The following is a 20,775-nucleotide window of genomic DNA, read 5'->3' as shown; positions in this document are numbered from 1 at the left end:
TTCATCAGCCGCTGAAACAATGTAGACTGCTCATGCCTCATGTGTTATATGGAGGAGATGGGACAGAGCTACAATAACTTATCTTGCCTCTTTAATTTTTTGTTATATTCTCATACTGCTTTGTGTTAAAAGGTCAGTACAGTGTTTCAAATGCAGGAAAGTTTCAACCAAATATTAAACATGTTAGCATTCTTTTTTAATTGTATTGTTAAAAACTGAAATCCTATTGGCTTCTCTGGTTACTAAAGGAATTTAGTGAAATATCCCCTTGCATTTACCTTGGCTTAGTGAATGTGGTTCATGTTCTTTTTTCAAACAATACCCAATCACAAGGGAATCCTAAAAACATACAGAAACCTATAGAGTGAGCTATGGGTGCTGCAAAATGTCAGCTTTTTTTACTTAATTATCACATTGGTCTCACACCTTAAAATATATTACAAAAAGCAGAGTGAACCACCCAAAAAACTCATTTGGAAACTTAAATGTATAAACATAATTAACACAACATTTCATCATCATTTTTTATTTGGTTTATAGAAGAATGTCTAATGGCAAATTGTGACCAGGCAGGTCCTTTATTGGAGAAGGGGTCATCCATTCTACAATGAAATACCCTTACCTGTCTGATCACAATTTTTGCTTGATAACACTCACCTACCCCTGTTCCCTTGTGGGTGCCACCATCTTCTTCCATCTCCTGTTTCCAGGTCCGACCTTCTACCATCCTAATTGGCCAGGCCAGGATTACAAGACTTCTACAGGTGTGCGTGGGAATCCATTCTGTCCTCTTTTTAGAAAACACTGGGCTGAGCTTAGTCTGCCATACCGCAATGTGCCAGGCATCGAATACCCAGTGCCTCTTGCCATTGTACACTGAGCTCAGTTAGCATTCTCTAAAAAAAGGCAGCAGTCCAGCAGGTAAGTGTGATTTTTTGCAGCAGTGATATTGCCTTTCATTTTCTGCAATAAAGATCTGCACAATTTTGTGGAACTATAGTTCTGCTTTAATAGCGAAGCTCCATGCATTAGGGGGGGATGCTTGATAGATACTGGTGGAACCCAATACCCTGCCACTAGCAGGTGAATTTGTAACACTGGCAGCAGAAGGAAGCTTTTCAGGTACACAAGGCCCCATCATTGAACTGCATAGAAAAGTAAAAGAGATACCTTCAACGTGTGTTATTTTACTTTGCAGAAAAAGGCAAAGACCTAAGGCTATGGCAAAGAGAAATTCTTTGGAGATGTAATTAGCAACAATATTGTAGACTGATATCAAACAAGCTCTTCTTGTCTTTGCAAAAAATAACAATATTTATTTAACAGCACTGTGGGATTTTATTAAAGGCAAAAAGTCAACCGGTTTTACAAATCCGTGGGAACACAGTGTTTTGACTAAATGACATTTAGCTGTGTTGTAGCTGTAATCATAAAGAAAACAGTGGCAGATCACTGCTTAAACCTTCGTCCCAGGGTGAATATCATTTTCAATATACTGTAAAACTCCTTTGAAGTGTTTGCGTCTGGGCAGCCCTGGAGGATTTAAAAGGAATTAGTTAATAGCAACACCACATTGAACTAAATTTATTGGTGAGGAGCCGCCGCAATTGCACAAAAAAAATAAAATTAAATAAATTCCCTGTAGAACAGTTTATCTCGCTAGTGATGGCATAATCCATGACAGTGCGGTAATAAAAGTATATTGTGACCCCCATGGTGTAGCATGTTTGCCAGGAAAGTCTAAAAGATTGATCATTCCATTTTACAACTTCAATCAACGGTTCGGATTATCCGCTGGCCAATACCAAGTTAGCGCAAAACGCCAACAAATACGCACTACAGCTGACAGCAGCTTCGTCTGGATGGGAGCCATGGCTGAGTTATAAAATTTTAATCCTACTAAAGTACATCCTTAATGACAGATAAATCTATATTCTACTAGCTAACATCTCATTTCTCTTTTATGTGTGTAGCTAAGTTTTTAGGCTTTTATCAGCTTTCTGTGTCTTCTTATTTCCAGTTATTGCTTAGGGTCAGAGTACACAGACATGAATGTGAGCGCTCAGTGGGCATTCATAGAGCCAAACTGTAATAACAAATAACAGAATAAATAGACCATGTAGGGCAGTTTCTGCTTTAACATTAATCGTCAGTTCCCTGTTACCTTTTTACCATTGGTTGACCTTAGCCATCTTTTTTTGAGCCCAGGTTGTCATGGACTCATCCCAGCCTATAACTGGAAAGGAGAAGCAACATAGTGATGACCTCTTTAATATGTTACTCAGTTTTATCCCCTAAAAGTATGGTCCTTTTATTATTATTATTATTATTATTATTAATATTACTAGGCAGTAATGTTGTTTTGTTGGGGTATTGTTGGCAGTATTGTTAGGGCATTAGCTCCTTTTGCTTCCTCACAAACTCCAGCTCTGCAAGTAGTTATTTTTAAAAATTCATTTAATTATGTATTTTTAATTGAAATTTGAATTGAAATTGTGCATTACCTATGTCTAATAAATCTGCCTAAAGTTCAGCTAGATCTATTGTAGCTTCAAAAGGTATTTTTAGTCTTCTGCAACTACAGCTCCTTATAAATATAACCTGGTGATCCTGCCATTTAGGTACTTACTGTTATGGGGTCTGACAATGCTTTTTCTTTTCTTCCAGTTGCTGTGCTCATTTACATCCTTCTAGGGAAAGGGAAGCTGTGCAGACACTCATTGTGCAGACACTGGCCCTGATTTATTAAAGTTCCCCAAGGCTGGAGAGAATACACTTTCATCAGTGAAGCTGGGTAATCCAGCAAACCTGTAATGGATTTCCTAAAAGTCAAGCTATTTGTTAGCTTTTTGTTAGCAAATGTTTTCAATGCTAAACCAGATCCATTTCAGGTTTGCTGGATCACCCAGCTTCACTGATGAAAGTGTATTCTCTCCAGCCTTGGAGAACTTTAATAAATCAGGGCCACTGTCACTATCCAGGAACTGGTTCACAGCAGTGACATTACTAGCGCACAAATGTAAACTGCAAATAAACTCCGTCAGTAGTATTCAGGTAAAAAACAGTATGAATAGATTAAAAAAAACATGGCATTTGTTTATGATACACCTGGTTTCAGCAAACTAAATACAGAAGAAGTAAAAAAAAATAGATCTGCCATTCAAAATTCCTGGGGTCCCCTCTCCTTATTATTAGGATGATAAGGATCATAAGAAGAATGTGCTGTTGTTGATTAGAATTTATTAAAAAGAAAACAAATCAATGTATTGTACATCAGCACGGAAGGTGCATTCCACACTGCTGATTTTGTAACAGAGATTTGTAGCAGCTCCACAATTACTTTTCTTAACAGTTTTGTTGCTAGGAGAAAATGAATTGCAGTCAATTAACGGTCTGTATTGTAAGTCCAGTTGCTGAGCAGTTGACTTTCTGCAGAGTTTGGAGTGAACTATAAAATTGCCAGCTTTAAAAAATGTTCTTGTTGTGGTTGCTGATGACCATAGCAATGCACAGTAGTCATTGTAGCCAGCTATAGTAAGACAAACCATAGCCAACTTCAAACCTATAAAACAGGCAGAAGGATTTGTTGCTGCTATAAATCTATTCTACAAGTCTACTTATGTGACATGTCCCTTTATTACCTGTAAACTTATAGCTTCATTTAGGAATGTTCTTCTATTGGTTGGATGTAATACTACCCTTATTTAAAATAACGCCTGTCCATCCTAAAGCAGACCTATCATCACAATTGCTACATTATATAAAAGGGTAGATGACCCTAACAATTATATAATAATATATATTACAATTGATTCCGCAGGAACGCCCGTTCTAAACAAAGGTCCACTAATTGTGGAGTGCCTTAGAATGTGGAAGAATAGTTCATACTCATACTTTGATTTCCAGATATAGAAATTACATTTAGTAATATAATTGATGTCCGTTTGAACCCGACACGTTTCACCAAATAGGCGTCTTCAGAAGAAGTGGGAACATCAAAAGAGTTTGTGTAAGAGATCTTTCAAATAGGAACACGTGTAAAAAAAAATGTTCCTGGAAGAGTTCATTCAAGTGGATATTACAGTATCTTAGTTTGGGAAGGTAATTTTTGTACGAGGAGGAGAATTAGATGTGACAAGACATCATAGATGGATACAAGGCTCTTCCTCAGTTGTGCTCCTATCCAGGAGCAGATCTAAGATTGTGCTGCAGCTAGAGCTCTCTCAGTGACTATCTTTGTACATATAATTACATCCATCATTGCATTGATGCAGAATTCTCTTGGCGGTACAGAAACACCACTATTTTGACGTGTTACATGTTTCTTATTTTATTCATATATTTATATTCTGTTTCCATGTTTGTAGAATCTTGAACCTTATTTCAGGGTCTGTTGAAGTCAACCAATTGGAAAGTATACACAATGTGGCCTTAGGCATAGTATTTCCAGTTATTTCTTTGAGAAAATAATCACTTTAGTAATTACACATTGTGAGTGGTATTGTGTGTGTACATTTTTATTCAAAAAGTAATTATTTTGAAGCGTTTGGGTAAAAAGCCCCAGGAATGTGAAAATAATTAAACTGTTTTCATTACAAAGTTAATAGTGTATAATAGTAGAGATAATGTAATTAAGGTGATCAAACAATAATTCTGGCAATGTACTAGAAACAGATTTAACACAACAATTCAAACAAGCTCCAACCTGGACAAGAGACTGCTACTCTAACCTCTCTGTGCCACAACCTACATGTTAATGTTTGGAAGAACAAACTCCAAACGTATCTTCAAGTTAAAATGAATCTGTGCCCAGATTATGCATAATGCAGTATTGCATGTATAGCAATTAAAAACTTCGAACACCTCTGTGACTTGAGGCACTGTGGAAAACTTCATCTTCAAAGTTCCCAAACAAAGCACTAAAATCACAACTCAAAACCTTTACTTTTGTATGGAGTTAGCATTCTAATGTAAACACAGCAGGTACTGCTGCTAAAAAAACAGCTAAAACTCAACTTTTAAGTTTCAGTTGGACAGCTCTGATATAAATTACATCACAATATAAGCAGTGATAATTAAAACTGATGAATTGTTAAAAGTCATTTACTGTTTGATATGAATATGTTAAACTTAAATGTATGCAGTCTGGGTACAAGTTCGCTTTAAACAATGACTCCCAAATGGGCTGGGCAGCACATGAATCACTGTCTGTGATCCCCTCCCCCCATGGTGCTAATTTTTATCTGATTATACATAAAAATGCCTGGAGTATAAAACTGGGGTATAAAATGCAGCAGGCATTTCTAATATCTGAAACAGTAACAGAAATGTCAATAAAATTAACATAAATAGCTACATCCATGGTGTGGGTATTTTTAAAACATGTATTTGGAAAGGGAAACACTTTGTAGTTTTTAACTTAACTTTTAACTTAAAGGAAAAAATTTTGTACTATGGTTGCTTATGTTGAGTCACTTGCTCCTAAATGATCTTTTGTGCATTATTGTTAGCCACCAATAGATGACACTGTTTCTTCTCGTAAAGTGTGTAACAAACATGTGCCTTTTGTCACAATCAGCAAAAATTTGTTATACATCTAATGTGAAGACACAGTGCCATCTAGTGGTATGACCCATCTATAAACCATTTTTCTTCTAATGACATTTTAAGAGAAAAAATGCTAGTTAATGCTTGAACATATACAGTCAAATAGAGTAGGGTTACCATTTGCGAGATGAGACATGGTAAATACTGTTTCTCTAAACACTTGCAATTAAGTTGAACCGATTGACATCAAAGATCCAAATAAACCCATTTTACCGGTTTTTTAAATACACTTTTTTAAATTAATAAAAACTATATTGATAAAAAAATGCTTCTTAACAATCATAGGGAGCATGGACTCTGCTCAGAGACTCATTTTCCTTAGAATGGTGTCTGGTGACACCTTGATGGAATGCAAGAGGAAATCTTGAGACCTTTAATGGCACATATAAGTTGTAGTCCCTGTTTTGCATATGAAAGCAGAGCTTGCTCCAAAAGTAAATGAATTTTTAGGTTCCATAAAGTTGTTTTTTTTTGTGCTTTGTTTGTGATTAACTCACAGTGAGGATTTTATACAGTAACTGACACCACGCTGCCTAATATTATGTTGAGACAAACATCTGTCCTAATTGCATTTATTAAAATATTGTACCTGTTCTGACTTACATACAAATTCAACTTAAGAACAAACCTACAGTCCCTATCCTGTATGTAACCCGGGGACTACCTGTATTATGACAATGCCTGAAATGCATTTATTTCCTGGGGGCAGATTTATGTGTTTGTGACCAGTTTCAGTTCTATAGGCAGAAAAGGGGTCACAGTTTTATGCTAATAGTTTGGGGAGATGCAGACCTACTGGGGGTTTCCTATCCCCATTAAACAGAGGAGATCTGTTTTTCTTTGAGTCCCATTGTCTACATCTTGCTGTGAATACATGAATCAATAGGTAGAAAAATGTTCTGCCAGTTCAGTTTTACACAGGGATATTGTTTTTTTTTTTTTTCTGAAACACCGCTCTTCTGCTTTTCCACAGACATTCTTGGCTTGCAGATGACAGAGGTCAGTGACTATTCTAATGCATTACAAGAACTAAACAGCGCATGTCACCGGCACAAGATAGTAAATGAATTTGAGCAGGAAAAGGGACACAGTGAACCACAAAATAAATGAATCATTGATTTGGAACTTGTTCAGTCAGACTGCAGCAGCACAGTGAGACAGATAAGGGTAAATGGATCTCAGGTTAAAGAGACTTGGCTGTCAACACGTCAAGCCATTTTTTTTTCCTCACAAGACAATAGATGGTGATGAAATTTCCCCATTGTGTGATAAATACACATGGTGACCAGAGCCATCTCCCCATCAGACGGGGAGAGCAGGAAGAGGCGATGTGTATGTAGAATGGGAAAGATTAATACACAGTTAGGAAATATCACTTCTGAGCTGGAGAAAAAAAATGTTAGGATGAACAGATAAGAAAAAAAGAGTTGGAGGGTGGAATGAGGACACCCAGGGAAAATGAAAGCAGAGTCACAAAAATACAAGATAAAGAACATTTTTTTCTAGATAGCTGTAAGCAGTTCATAGGGACTGAGAATGACAAAACTACATAAGACTGTGTCTGGCCTGACATGTACCTTGTAATTTATCAGAGCTCCCTGCTCCTTATTCTTATGTTTGGGGGCTTTCAGCCTGATCAGAAATTATAAGAGATATCATAGGCTGGTTTACCAGGTCTTAAAGTCATAGAAAACTTTTAATGCGGAAAAAAACCTTTAAAAAAATTGTGATCAGGCAGATCTTTTTTTGCAGAAGGGACATTGTATATATGCCACTCAGACATGTGCACAATCATTGTCTTCTCTTCCTGATTCAATATTTAGCTGTCTTGAGTGGCTGGGCTAGGATGACGTAACTCCCATGCATGTGTGTAGGAGTTCATTATGTCCCAGCAGCCCTGACAATGTATGGGCTTTAACTACAGCTCTATAATGAAGCTAACAGTGAAGAAGCTTTTCATATGAAATTCCAACAATGGTGTCATGGTCCTAACCACTACCACTGATCATCTCCTATCAGCACCTGCAGACTCAACTGCACTGCCACGGCAGTAAAAGACTTAAGGGGGTGGGGACAGGAACATATTCCAATGATTTAGAGAATAAATTAATACAAACTCAAAACAGCCACATAGCAAAATTGATATACCTTGGGCTTATGACAGACATAAGCTCAAGTTACATCTTACAGTTTAAGTCCACTTTAAGTTGGAATGGGTGAAGGTTCCAGAATGTGCTGAATTGGATTATTTGGGTTCTCCTCTGGTGATAGTTGGTTACTTTTGTACTCAGGGGAAGAATCCTGCTTTAGTAAAAGTAGAACCAATCTTGCATTTGTCTGTTGAGAAATGGTTGGTGCCTTTTTAGGGAGACATGTTAAACAAGATAAATGCCTGGAGAATAATGGTAAGGGGGTCCCCTTCATGAATGTGTTGAAAAAATCAAGGGGAGGACAGGATATTTTTATGACCCTGAATTTTGGTCAGGCCAGGATAATTAAACAATTCAATTTAAACCAATGATCAACAATAGATCATTTGGAGCAGCAGTCACCAACCGGTGGTCCGCAAGAAAATTTTGATTCTCCGCGGCTCCATGTCTTCCGTGCTGATTGTAGGCTCAGGGCATTTTGCGGGTTGTTTCTCTGGACACAACCCTCCCACTCTCCCATCACTGGCTCAGACCTGCGATGGGAGAGTGGGTTGGTTCTGGCATCATGATGTTACTTCCCCTTTCTTGGCACACAGCTCCCTGCGCAGGCGCGGTCCAGAGTTTGTGCATTTTGTGGTCCGTAGGTTCGAAAAAGGTTGGTGACCACTGATTTGGAGGATGAGTCTGGTTACATTGAGACTGAGATCCGTAGGGAGAAGCCAAAAGGTTAAAATAAATAAACTCAAGGATTTGTGTTCTGCAAGTGGATTATAAACACTCTCTTAAGGCAATTCTATACTAAAATATTTTAAAAAGGTACCTTATGTCAAGTGCCTAATTTGTCTTTAATGTATTCCTTATGGACAGGGAACTAGGATTTTGATTTTGCTTGCACACTTCTTTAATTACCCGGGTGATGTACACTTGCCTTGTTACAAGCAGCTCGCCAGTGCTCTATAATTCAAAGATTGCACATCCTCTAAGCCTGGTGTTCTGCCAAGCTGAAAAAAGCATTTAACTAGGTTTTAATCTATTGTACAGGTTATAGCCCCCACGAGAGCTGTTTCAGTCTTACGATAACAACAATGAAAAAGAGGGGTTATATCCATTTACAAGCAAGGTTCTGGTAACATCATCATGCTGCTATTAGTAATCAAATACGGTGACATCAATTATCGTATCCGTTAAATGCTGAGTTATCAGTAAACATTTATACAGGCCGTGTAAACAGTGTGCTTAAAACAGCAGATTAAAGAAACTCCTGGTCAAATATGAAGATGCTGTTCAGAACAGTTATGTAATAGAGATTTATGGACAGGGATATAATCAGTTTCTCTAGCAAAAATACTGTAAAGTGATACGATATCTTATAGAGAAAATCTTTTTAGAATTTAAACCTCAGGGTATACTTGTATTTCATCCATTACTAAGCGATATCTTACTTTCTTGTCCCTGGAAACATCTTCCTTTTAGATTTAGACTAAAAACTATAATAAGCCTACCTATACTGTGGCTTCCCTGGTTTCACAACCTCAATATGCTAATCACATTTTTAAAGTTGCAAAAGTCCATGATCAGGCAGGTGGTTTTTGCAGAAATGAACAGGCATGTTCATAACTGGCTAACTGCCACCCAGCTGTCCAGCAATCCTGGCTTTACCCGCACGTATTGGAATTACGTCATCCCGCATTAATATTATTATTAAACAGGATTTATATAGCGCCAACATATTACACAGCGCTGTACATTAAATAGGGATTGCAAATGACAGACTAATACAGACAGTGATACAGGAGGAGAGGACCCTGCCCCGAAGAGCTTACAATCTAGTAGGTGGGGGAATTTCACACACAATAGGATGGGAGATATGTAGTGGTGGGAAGTAGTGATGGTTTCAAATGACAGAAGAAGACGGGTAGGCAAGTTTGAAAAAATAGGTTTTGAGCGCTCTTTTAAATGAGCAGAAAGTAGGAGCAAGCCGAATAGGACGAGGAAGACCATTCCAGAGAGTTGGGGCAGCTCTAGAGAAGTTTTGTATCTGTGCGTGTGATGAGGTTATGAGTGAGGAAGTCATTAGTAGGTCATTGGAGGAGAGCGGCAGGGGGAGTATTTCTCAACCATGTCAGAAATGTAAGTGGGACAATAACTGTGGAGGGATTTGAAGGCAAAGCACAGGAGCTTGATTTGATTCTAAGGTGAAATGGAAGCCAATGGAGAGAACTACAAAGAGATGCAGTGGAAGAGGAGCGGAGGGAAGGATGGATGAGTCTGGCTGCAGCATTCAATAGAGGAGAGAGTCGGGTTAGTGGAATACCAGCAAGAAGGATGTTACAGTAGTCCAGACGGGAGATGACAAGAGCGTGTACAAGGAGTTTGGTGGTCTCTGGGGACAGGTAGGGGCAGATTTTGGAGATGTTGCGTAGGTGAAAGTGACAGGACCTGGAAATGTTCTGAATATGGGGGGTAAATGAGAGGGCCGAGTCAAAGGTGACACCAAGACAGCGTCCCTGAGGGGAGGGCCGAATAACAGTGTTGTTAACAGTTAAAAATATATATGTCAGGGGGGATTTGGAATTTGAGGGGGGGATGATGAGTTCTGTTTTATCCAGGTTGAGTTTCAGGAATCGGTCAGACATCCATGATGAAATGGCTGACAGGCAGCATGAGACCTTATCCAGGACTCAGGGAGACAAGTCAGGGGTGGACAGATACATTTGAGTGTCATCAGCATACAGATGGTACTGTAAGCCAAAGGAGGATATGAGGGCATGACCAATAAATTTGGACAAAGATCATCTCCAAGAAGAAAAGAAGAAGGAAGATGGTGGTAACGGTGTTGAGTTCCATGAAGAATGTTTTTAGATGCTTTCTAAGGGTTTCTAGGAACTCAACACTACAAGTTCTTCTGGTCAAAGGGCCAATGTTCCTTTTTCTATATATTCTATATTACACAATATGTTGGTGCTCTAAATATGAAAAAATGACTGTAGTACAGAAAACATAGCCAACATGAGAACATGTATAATTTCATCCAAGCTGTTTGGTCAACAAGCCTGAGGTGCAATATAAAGGGGAGGGGGATCACAGCATTTTTCATATTAGCTGTCCTTTTTAAAGTAATAAAATAATTTTTAGCCAAAGCCTTAAGTGTTAGCCAAAGCCTTGTTTGTCCTATTTTGTTACACATGTAACATTTTTTTGTTTGGACAAACTTTTAAAATGTGTAAGTCAAACAAATAAATAACAATACTGTAAAAACTAGTCTTGTACAGAGGTAAGTTTAGTATGTGAAGTCAGAGGGGGTTAATTTTGGTTTGCACAGGTGGGTCCCCCAGTCTCAGGAGTAAATAATCCCCTTTGTCTCTGTAAATATTCACTTACTGGAAAGGTTGAAGCTTGAGTTTTTTAATTAAAGATTTCCTCCTGAAATGAAGAATAAAGATGTCTTTATTGAGTCTCTCTGAGAGAATCCTTTGCATGCAGATTGTCACCGGTGAATTAAACTGCTGGATATGTGTGCCAAACATTACGGGAACCGCTGTGTAGTTTCTCACATTAGCATTGGCTGATTACTGCTCTGGCTCCTCCCTCCTGGGTTCATTGTGAAATATAAACAGATGTTCTAGCTACTATTATAGTTACACTTTATTCCAAAGTATACTTTACAACTTACTCATGAGACTCAGGCTAGCAGCTGTAAATCTAATTTTATTTTCCAGGCACTAACATTTGTCTGCCCTGCTATGCATATTTTTTAATCAATCTCTGTGATCTGAATGAAAATTTAAAAGGGCAGTTCACCCTCAAATTGCCTTTTGGCATAAACCAATAATATTGTTGTATGCTGGACATTTTTTTTTACCAACAACATAAATGTGAACAGCAGTATAGAGATAGGGGGGAACATTTTTTAAAAAAAAATATATTCCAGGTATGCTAGATGATAGGAAATTTCTCCAGTCTTAGAGAGCTTTAATAAATCAGGCCCATTGTGTCTACATGAAAGCGAATTGACATCACAAGTGACTTCTTAGTTCTTCCCTTTGTTAGGAGGCCAGAACAAAGTGTCTCTACCTGTGTCACTGCTAGTAATAGATTACTATTTTTATTAATGATAGTAATAGATTACAGGTAGTCCCTGAGTTAAGAACATCTGACATACGTACGACTCCTAGATAAGAACGAGGCTTCCCTGCTCACTCATGTGCAGGACAGAGGCTTGATGGGGGGGGGGGGGGGCAGTTCGCATGACTTGCAGAAGAAGTCTTTTGTGATTCTTTAATGACCAAAACAAACTCTGCAGTTGTTTTGTTATTGCATATTGAAGCACAGCTTGCTCCAGAAGTTAATGAATGTCTAAAATCGAACTCTTTTTTTTTTTGGCTTTGTTTGTGAATAACTCACAGTGAGGATTTTATACAGTTACTGACACCTCACTGCCTAATAATATGTTGAGACAAACTGTCCTAATTGCATTTAAAAGAATAATTTACCTGTTCCGACTTATATACAAATTCAACTTGAGATCAAACCTACAGTCTCTAACTCATGTGTAACCCGGGGACTACCTGAACTATAAATGTATTCTGTTTCTACCAATGGGGCTGTGAATTGAGATTGATGCTGATTAGATTCTCACCTATTAAAAAAGTATTAAATAGCATTAAAACATGTACAAAGCCAATAAACAAATAAAAGAGAATGAAATAAAAAGTATATTGTCTCCAGTCTTGGAGCTCTCTCAACCCTGCAAGGCTTTGCTGCCTCAACACCATGGCCCAATTTTTAATAACTAAATGGTATGTAAAAAGGAAAATTATGCCTTGAAAAGAGTTTTATAAATCTGTGTCTGCTTATAATGCCCATACAAAAAATGGAAGTAGTGAATGTCATATGACAGAAATAATGCCAGCAATAAAACATTGGGGGTGTTTTACTAAGCAAATTTATGCTGTTCACTTATCTGGGTGAATTACCACCTTGCAGGAAATGATTCACTTAGCTTGGGAAATGTGACAGCTCACTTTGCAAAGAAAACCAAATCATATGAAAGAAAATCCAAAAAGAAAACAAGATTTGTCTTTACACATGGTGGGATGGTTGACGTCAGCAGAGTTTATCCGTATTTACTAAGATCGGTGAATTATGTTGCAAAGGTATGATTCACTTTGCAATGTGAACAGCCTATATTCCTTTAGTAAACCATCCCCATTGTTAGCAGTTCTAACTTTTTCTCATTCTGTTTAAAATTTACTTTTGGCTGTATTCCCACTGGTAGAAATCACTTCCTGTCCAAGAGCGACAGTTGTTGAAGTAGAACTCCAAAGTGTGCTACTGAAACCCTCCCACTGTAATCTGCAGTGTCTGGGAGGGGGAGCGTGTGAGACACAAATGAAGAAGGATCCTCTAAAGAAAGTTTCTGGTTTACTTTGTGCATCAAATAATTACTTAAGAATCTCTAACCCTTACCTGCTTCATCCAAAACAAAACAAAAAGTTTGGACTAAAGCTGTGCTTTAAAACAATGGCAAACTCTTAATTCCATAGGATTTATGCAAATTGTAAAGCCTATTTGCAGCTTGAAACACTTAAGTATTCAGATGAATCAGACAGCCGCCATTGTTTTGTATAGTGAGGTAATTACTAGTCAGTAGTTTTGATGTGTTATGGACTGCTGATGAAGATTTATTATTGTGTTTTACAGAAGCAGATTGGAATATGATATTCTGTCTTCACAAAGAATCTTAATTTGTCTCAACCCTGAACAATGTAATAACTTTTTTTTCTATAGCCGATTTCAATTTACCACCAGGTAAATTATAATTGTCAGGGCCTGTTTTTGAAGTGCAGACACAAATAATGAACACGGCTGTTGTAGACAAAATTAAATGCCGGAAAGAGCTGACATTTAGGAAATTCTTTCATATGGTTTGGTATAAACAGTTAATCTCAGTGAGCCAATAAAAAAAGAATCATGAAGTGTGAACAGTGTTTTTCAAATTTAATAAAGTGATATAGTTCACATTTTGTATTAGTTCTTTGCCTCCTGGGTGGCGTGTAGGGTATTCCTTAGTGGTAAGGTAAACTCAACTGGGTTGCATTTGCTACAGGTTCGCCGGATGTTCCTTTAAGGGGAACTCATTGGGCCTGATTTAAAAAAGCTCTCCAAGGCTGGAGAGAATACACTTTCATCAGTTAAGCTGAGTGATCCAGCAAACCTGGAATGTATCTGGTCCAGGATTGAAAACATTTTTAAGAAATCCTTTACAGGTTTGCAGGATCACCCAGCTTAACTGATGAAAGTGTATTCTCTCCAGCCTTGGAGTGCTTTAATAAATCAGGCCCGTTAAGTGAACCTTATGGGAGCCTGTTGGTAAGATTCATAGCAGGGATTGTCCCAGTTTGCTGGTGGTTCTTAAAAAATGTCAAATAGTAAAAAAAAAAATATATATATATATATATATGAGCAATAAGTACTATATATATATTGTAATAAATTACAATAATTCATGTTTGCTAAAAAAAAAATGAAAATGTATATTCAAAACTTAGCAAACTTCATTCCTTCCTCCTAGCTACTACCATTTGTATTGGGACAAACATATGGGTTCCCCTTATGATCACATGATCAGGCCCAGGACTGTAATAAAACTTCTAGGAAGAGCAATTAATTAAATATACAAGACACACAATGGGCCTTATTTATTAAATCTCTCTAAGACTGGAGAAGATAGACTAGAAGTGTAAGCATTTTCCATTGAATATCACATAATTTTTAGGTAATTCATTTCAGGTTTGCTGAATCACTAAGGTTCTCTCATGATAACCTTCTCTAATCTTGGGAGGCCTAATTAAATCAAACCCAATGTGTGTTTGTGCTAAGTTTTGTATACCGACTCACCAACAAACGGAATACATGTTTGGTTTTTTTCTGACAGTTTTTGAAAATTGTAATTTTTATTAAAAATAAGTATAAAAAGACTATGTATATTACTTACAAAATAAATAAGAATAATAAATCTTTTACTAGTAGAAGGTTTGAATATCAACCTTCTTTTGACCAATGGTAATGACATATACAATAAATGTATTATTCTGTTTTTTGAAAACATGAAAATGAAAAATTTGTCAAAATTTGATGTATTGCAATAACTTATATAACTTATATAATAATATATATGTGTGTGTGTATATATCCCAGCTTTATATATTTATATAAAGACAGTGGTATACAGTACACATATATTAAATTTGCTGATTTAGTGTAATACCTTAAGTGTACATCCCGTTTAGGATTTGAACTTTGTGATCTTTCCTATTCCTGATTTCCCTTTAGCAATGTCCTTTTCCCTTTTAATACATTTGTCAATAGAGATGTTTGTCCTTTTTAAAGTAAGCCATTGGGAAAAAGGCACCATCTTCAAGCTGGGAAATGAGCACAGAAAGTGTGTCCTCACTTCATGCTGTAAAAATTATTGCATCAGTGATGAAAAAGCGTTTTGAAAGCAAGTCTTGATTGGAATATCAGACAGTTTACCTATCACTTCTCAGCGTGATACTTTTCAAACAAATTTCTTGGGATTTTTATTCCTTTTCAACTGAATGCAAGAAATATCGCCTGCACAGGAGAGATAATATTGTTGTGGGGAATATCCACTGGATTAATGTATTTCTTCTGAAGCCAGCAGGAAATTGTGTTTCACTTTGCGCTTGCAAGCTTACCCTGCTTACGTCACCTTAAGAGTGACTTGTAAAACAACAAATAACTTGTGCAAAAAAATAATAATATAAACTATAAATAAATAAAGATAACAAATAAAAAAAATCTGCACATGAGTTAATCTCTCTTATTGAAATCTCATTTTAATAAAAAATAGAGATAGGTTTAGGCATCAATACTCTGAAAGTTAAGATAAAAAATTCAGATGGACAATCCATTTATCAAGGATTAGTGATTTAGCCAAGATGGGTTTTTAAAGGTTAACTTTAAGTTGCACATGTTTTATCTCAGTTAGAATTTGATTTTTCCATTACTATTCTCATTTTGTGGACATGTTCAAGAATTTACAAAGAGTTCCGCAAAGCTTGAAGAGCAATTCTAGGCAACAAGCGAAGTCAATCATTGAGTGGCTTTGGCTATTCAACAAATCCTACAGCTGTGCTAAAATATACAAGATTGCTACATTTACCATAAAGTATTTGAAAATGCACATAAATATAGGAAGCATGTAAAAGTTAATGGCCATATTACTTAAATAGGCTGCTTTCATTATTAAAAAACAATGTTGAATATGCCATGAAGGTCCATGTTCAGGCACCTCCTGTTATTAAGTGAAAATGTTTTTTCCAAGCCAATGATCATGGTTCTCTCTTATCACCATCAGGTTGCCCATTCTGACAAATATAATGCAGCCACAACTGGTGTGCAGGCAAAAAGAAAGGAAGCGCCTATAGCAAATCAAAGCCAATAAGATGCAACAATGGATACAAATCAGTAACAAAAATATGTTAGCAATAAAAAATGGCAATAGCACTTTAGAAAACTACATAATATTCAGCCAGGGTTTTTTAATTACCTTAAAATGAGTTCTGTATAATTCATTGCAGTAAGAATCCAGATTGCATCATAAGTAGAGTACTAAACATGTGTATCAAGGGACTGTATAGGAAGTGAAGCCTCAAAAAATGTTCATGGTGGTGTCAAGAATGGTGACAGTCATCTCATCATGTGTTATGTACACAGACAGGCCTTGGGAATTTTTGTTTGGCATATGCTGTCATTTTATATTGTCCTAGGGGAACAGTGAAATGCAAGAGATTCCAGACATCACACTTGAGTCTCAAAAAATATCTTATACAACCTACCCCATACAAACGCTATAGTGGGGCAGCTTACATCATGGGGGTCCCAGTTTAGACTTAAACAACTATCCAAAGCATTGCCAAACCGCTTTGTGAAAGAGTCCACAATTTATTGTTCAATAACAACAAATACAGCCTGCATGCTTCAGGGGTCAAAAGAACACTCCCTTCATCTGGGTTCAAAAGCAATAAATGAATATTTATATATCCAGTACAGAGTTTTTTCCCAAAAGCTCTTTATATTATGTCCAATTATAAAAGTACACCAGTGTATACATGTCCTGATTAGTCTACTCAGGATGCAGACTGGACTAACCATTGCCAGTGAAGGTCTCCATATTGGCTGCTTGTTATTTGATTATTCATATGCTGATCTTTTTATCATTTCCTTTATCATTTTACTTTTTTTACTTATTTTTTTACTGGACTATCTATTGCTATCTGTATTTGATTTTCTTGGGAGTTAATAGTCCCTTTGTACCCTTTGTAAAGCTGCAAGAATAACATAGGATTTTTAACACCTAATTTTCTGTATTAGGCAACTAGGTGTGTTTGGGATTCTCAGATTGTTACATTACCGCCAAAGGTAGTAAAGGTGGTATAGAGTGATGTGGTGCACTGCAGCAACATCTGTATAAAAACACGGATGCTGCACTCTTCTTACGCATCTTAAGGTTTGATTACTGCACCTTTAAAGGACAAGTGTTTAACAAACCCCTCCTGAGCCAAATGATATTTCAAACTTCACATTACAGCTGCTAACCTACCTGTGTAGGACAACTGCAACCTACACCAATTCATGATTTTGTTTTCATCCTCTATGTCCAAAATCTTCTTTAGTACTGGTTGCAGCAAAGCCTTTAAGAACTGAATTACAGTCATCGCCTGAAACTAGACATTCTGAGAATACAGCCTTATATAAGCCTAAACAAGCTTATAAGATTTGGAAATAAAAATTCAACAGCTTTGAATGCCTTTAGATAATCTTGTAACTCTTCTTCTAATCAATTCATTCTGGGCTTTTTTTCATCGTGTCATTCCCAAGTATTACAACTGCATTCTTTTTATACACCAAATGCATTGTTATGTGATTTTTTTTTCAGGCAAAATGTAAAATTTGACAATATCAATAAAGTACACCGGGTGGTTTGCATACCATAGAACGGTGCCAAAATAGGCCTTGACTTGACTGTAAGTCCAAGCCTGCTTCCAATTAAAACCAAGCACCTATATATACACATATCTTTGTATAAAAGAGAGATAGAAATGAATATCAAAACATTTTCTATTCTCATATATCCTTAATCATCCATATAAATTAGAAATAAATTTTATTTTGCATCAACACCAACATTTGGCACCACGGTGTGAAACATTCATGTTTGTAGTTAAGTCCATAAAAACATATTATACCTGGGATACAATCACAGTATGTAATGACTGGCGACACGCCCAGACAGGAGGAAATGAGAGTTTAAATGTTCAGTGACAGAACCATCCTTCATGAAATCGCTGTGAGAGAGGTGCTATCCTCCTGTGAATCACACAGAGAAATGGATGCTGTGCTTGTGTTCAGTGAAACAGATGTTTAAATTAATGACAATGCATAGAGCAAACTATTCTATATTTGAATGCCTGAGATCAAAATCAAGTGTAATAGTGGTGAGTCTATTGATAATAAATCACAAATGTGTACAGTTACATCTGTTTTTAGCTGTGATTCTCATTTTTTTTCTTTCCTGGGTTATTTAATTAGTTATATGCCAAATGTACGAAATAACACAAGAGTTGGATTTAGTTATTGCTGTCACACATAATTTATATTTCATTTCACCCAAAAGCACTTGTATTTAAACAACAGGCAAGGTCACGTTGGGACCCTGGTCACGTGCCCAAATCTCAAGTGCCCAAATTATAAGTGCATGGGAATTAATCCAGGGAATTGACACAGGAATTGGAACAGATTTGGACATATAATTATACTAGATTGTAAGCTCTTCGGGGCAGGGTCCTCTCCTCCTGTATCACTGTCTGTATTAGTCTGTCATTTGCTATCCCTATTTAATGTACAGCGCTGCGTAATATGTTGGCGCTATATAAATCCTGTTTAATAATAATAATAATAATAATTGTAATGCAGAGCTCAATGCATTTGTTTTTATATAGCATAAGTTTACAGTTTTGCCCGGAACCTAGAATGTCTTATAACAGGCACTAAATCTTGGCCTTGGTCTGGTCTACATTTCCTGAGGACCAGCCATTCTTAACTAGGATTCCAAACAGATCCCAAGAGATCCTTCAGAAGTTGCCAGGGGTTTCCCAAACTCTGGCCGATCATCCTTCCATTTGATGATGTCTACATAGTTCTGGGGACAACACCACTTGGTGGAGCCAACATGCATGTTTTTAGATGTCTATAAAAGTTATATTATACCTACCACTGTGGGAAAGGGACATTCTTTTCACTAACTGCCAATTCAGGAGGTTTTTTTCCCATTGTCCCCCCAAACAATTTCATCAGTATGGGTTCCCAGAGACCTGAAAATTATTTAAAGGGTTTCTCTGAGATAAAAAGTTGAGAAGGGTTACTATAGATGATAGTGGTGGTACTACAATACATTGGCAGCTATTTTTCCACTTCTGTTGTCACCATGGAATACAGTGTGTGGAAAAGAAAAACTTTTGACATCACCTGTCTATTCCTCGCTATACTTGTAGCAGTTGATTGACAGCATAGTACCTCACTCTAACTCTCTTTTGACTCCATGATTTTACCAACTGAAGTGATCTCTCCTCCTAGGCTTCACTTCAAGAAAAGGTGCACAGATCAGCAAGACATTGTAAGCTGATTTTACAGAATGATGCTTTTACATGCTGTGGTGTCATTCACAGACCTCTACATCACTGTATTCCAGGGGTCGGCAAACTTTTTGTACTATTAGACCATTTCAGGAGGTCAAGAAGGCACACTAGGCCTGAAGAAACAAGGTGTCCAAGGAAAGGTTTTTTCCAACCATGAATACAAGCAAGCAGCCTCAGTCTTCCGCTCATCCACGGTGTAGTCTCTGTAAGTGTGCGCATGCTTGGCATCGAAATGCCCCTTGAGATTCGACAGTTCGAAAGTGCTGTTGGTGTCGTTGCACACTAAACACAGGGCTTTGTTGCCACGTTGGACGAAGAATAATTTGTCAGTCCATTCAGGGTTGAAGACACGACGTTCGAGGTCAACGTCCCGGAGACTCCTAGCTGCGTGTTGCTTCTGCTCTTTAGGCATAGTAATTGGGGTTACTGTGCGGGAACTCGATGATATCGCGGGAACTCACATTAACGCAACCATTCAATTAGGCCGGATCCAACAATAAATAACTAGGGGGGGGCATTAAGGCTGGACAGGAATACTGCCTAGGCCGTATTCAGCCTAAAGTCCGGAGTTTGCCTACCTCTGCTGTATTCTATATAAAGGTTAGAGCCCATAAAGCACCCAACACACCCAGAAGTGTAATGGATGGGAAGAAGTCAGTCCTCTGCAAGAGATTGGTGGAACAGACAACTGGACAGGTAAGTATATGGTGCTTATTTATTTAAACAACAAGCATAAATGATTAAAGCTAAAAAACAGGCTTTGTATAAAAAAGCTTCTCAGAATTGTCTAGTTTACACAGCAAGTCTTTTAGATGATGAAGTTTAGGAGTACCTACCTTACTGTGAAAAATATAAAGCTCAAAATATCCCTTCAGAAAAAGATTTGACTAAACTTAGATTTGTCTCGTTGATTTTTTTCATATCCCTTGTTGCAGCAGAGTTGGTTCTCAATATGATTTTAACAGGGGGATCCCAGGAGATGTTGCTAGGATCCCCTTTAAAGCAGAACTATCCTTTAAAAAAAATCACATTTACCTTTACATCCGCAGAGCCCCAAAACTCTCCAGAGTTTCCTTGATTGGGTCCTGCACCATCTCCAAATCCTCCTTCGTTCCATGTTGGGCACCACCATCTTCTTCCCTCTTCTTTCTTTTTCTGGATACATCATCTGACCTCACACTGTGTATGGGCGAGATCGGATGATGTAGCCTGTTGTAAATGCCAATGCCAAAGTGCCAATCAAAATGCACATGCAGGAGATTGGCATTTTTGTTTCCCATTGCATGAAAAAGCCT

General features: G+C 37.3%; 1 protein-coding gene across 1 annotated transcript in view; it reads left to right on the top strand.

Moving 5' to 3' along the window:
• The window catches only part of ADARB2 (adenosine deaminase RNA specific B2 (inactive)), a 339,858-nt gene that overhangs the window by 168,873 nt on the left and 150,210 nt on the right, over positions 1-20,775 (top strand). The gene's annotated exons all lie outside the window — the stretch shown is intronic.

The sequence above is a fragment of the Pyxicephalus adspersus genome, chromosome 5 (genome assembly GCF_032062135.1).
Source record: "Pyxicephalus adspersus chromosome 5, UCB_Pads_2.0, whole genome shotgun sequence".
Taxonomy (NCBI): Eukaryota; Metazoa; Chordata; class Amphibia; order Anura; family Pyxicephalidae; genus Pyxicephalus; species Pyxicephalus adspersus.
The sequence above is the reverse complement of the archived record's forward strand: the minus strand, read 5'-3'. Positions and strand labels throughout refer to the sequence as shown.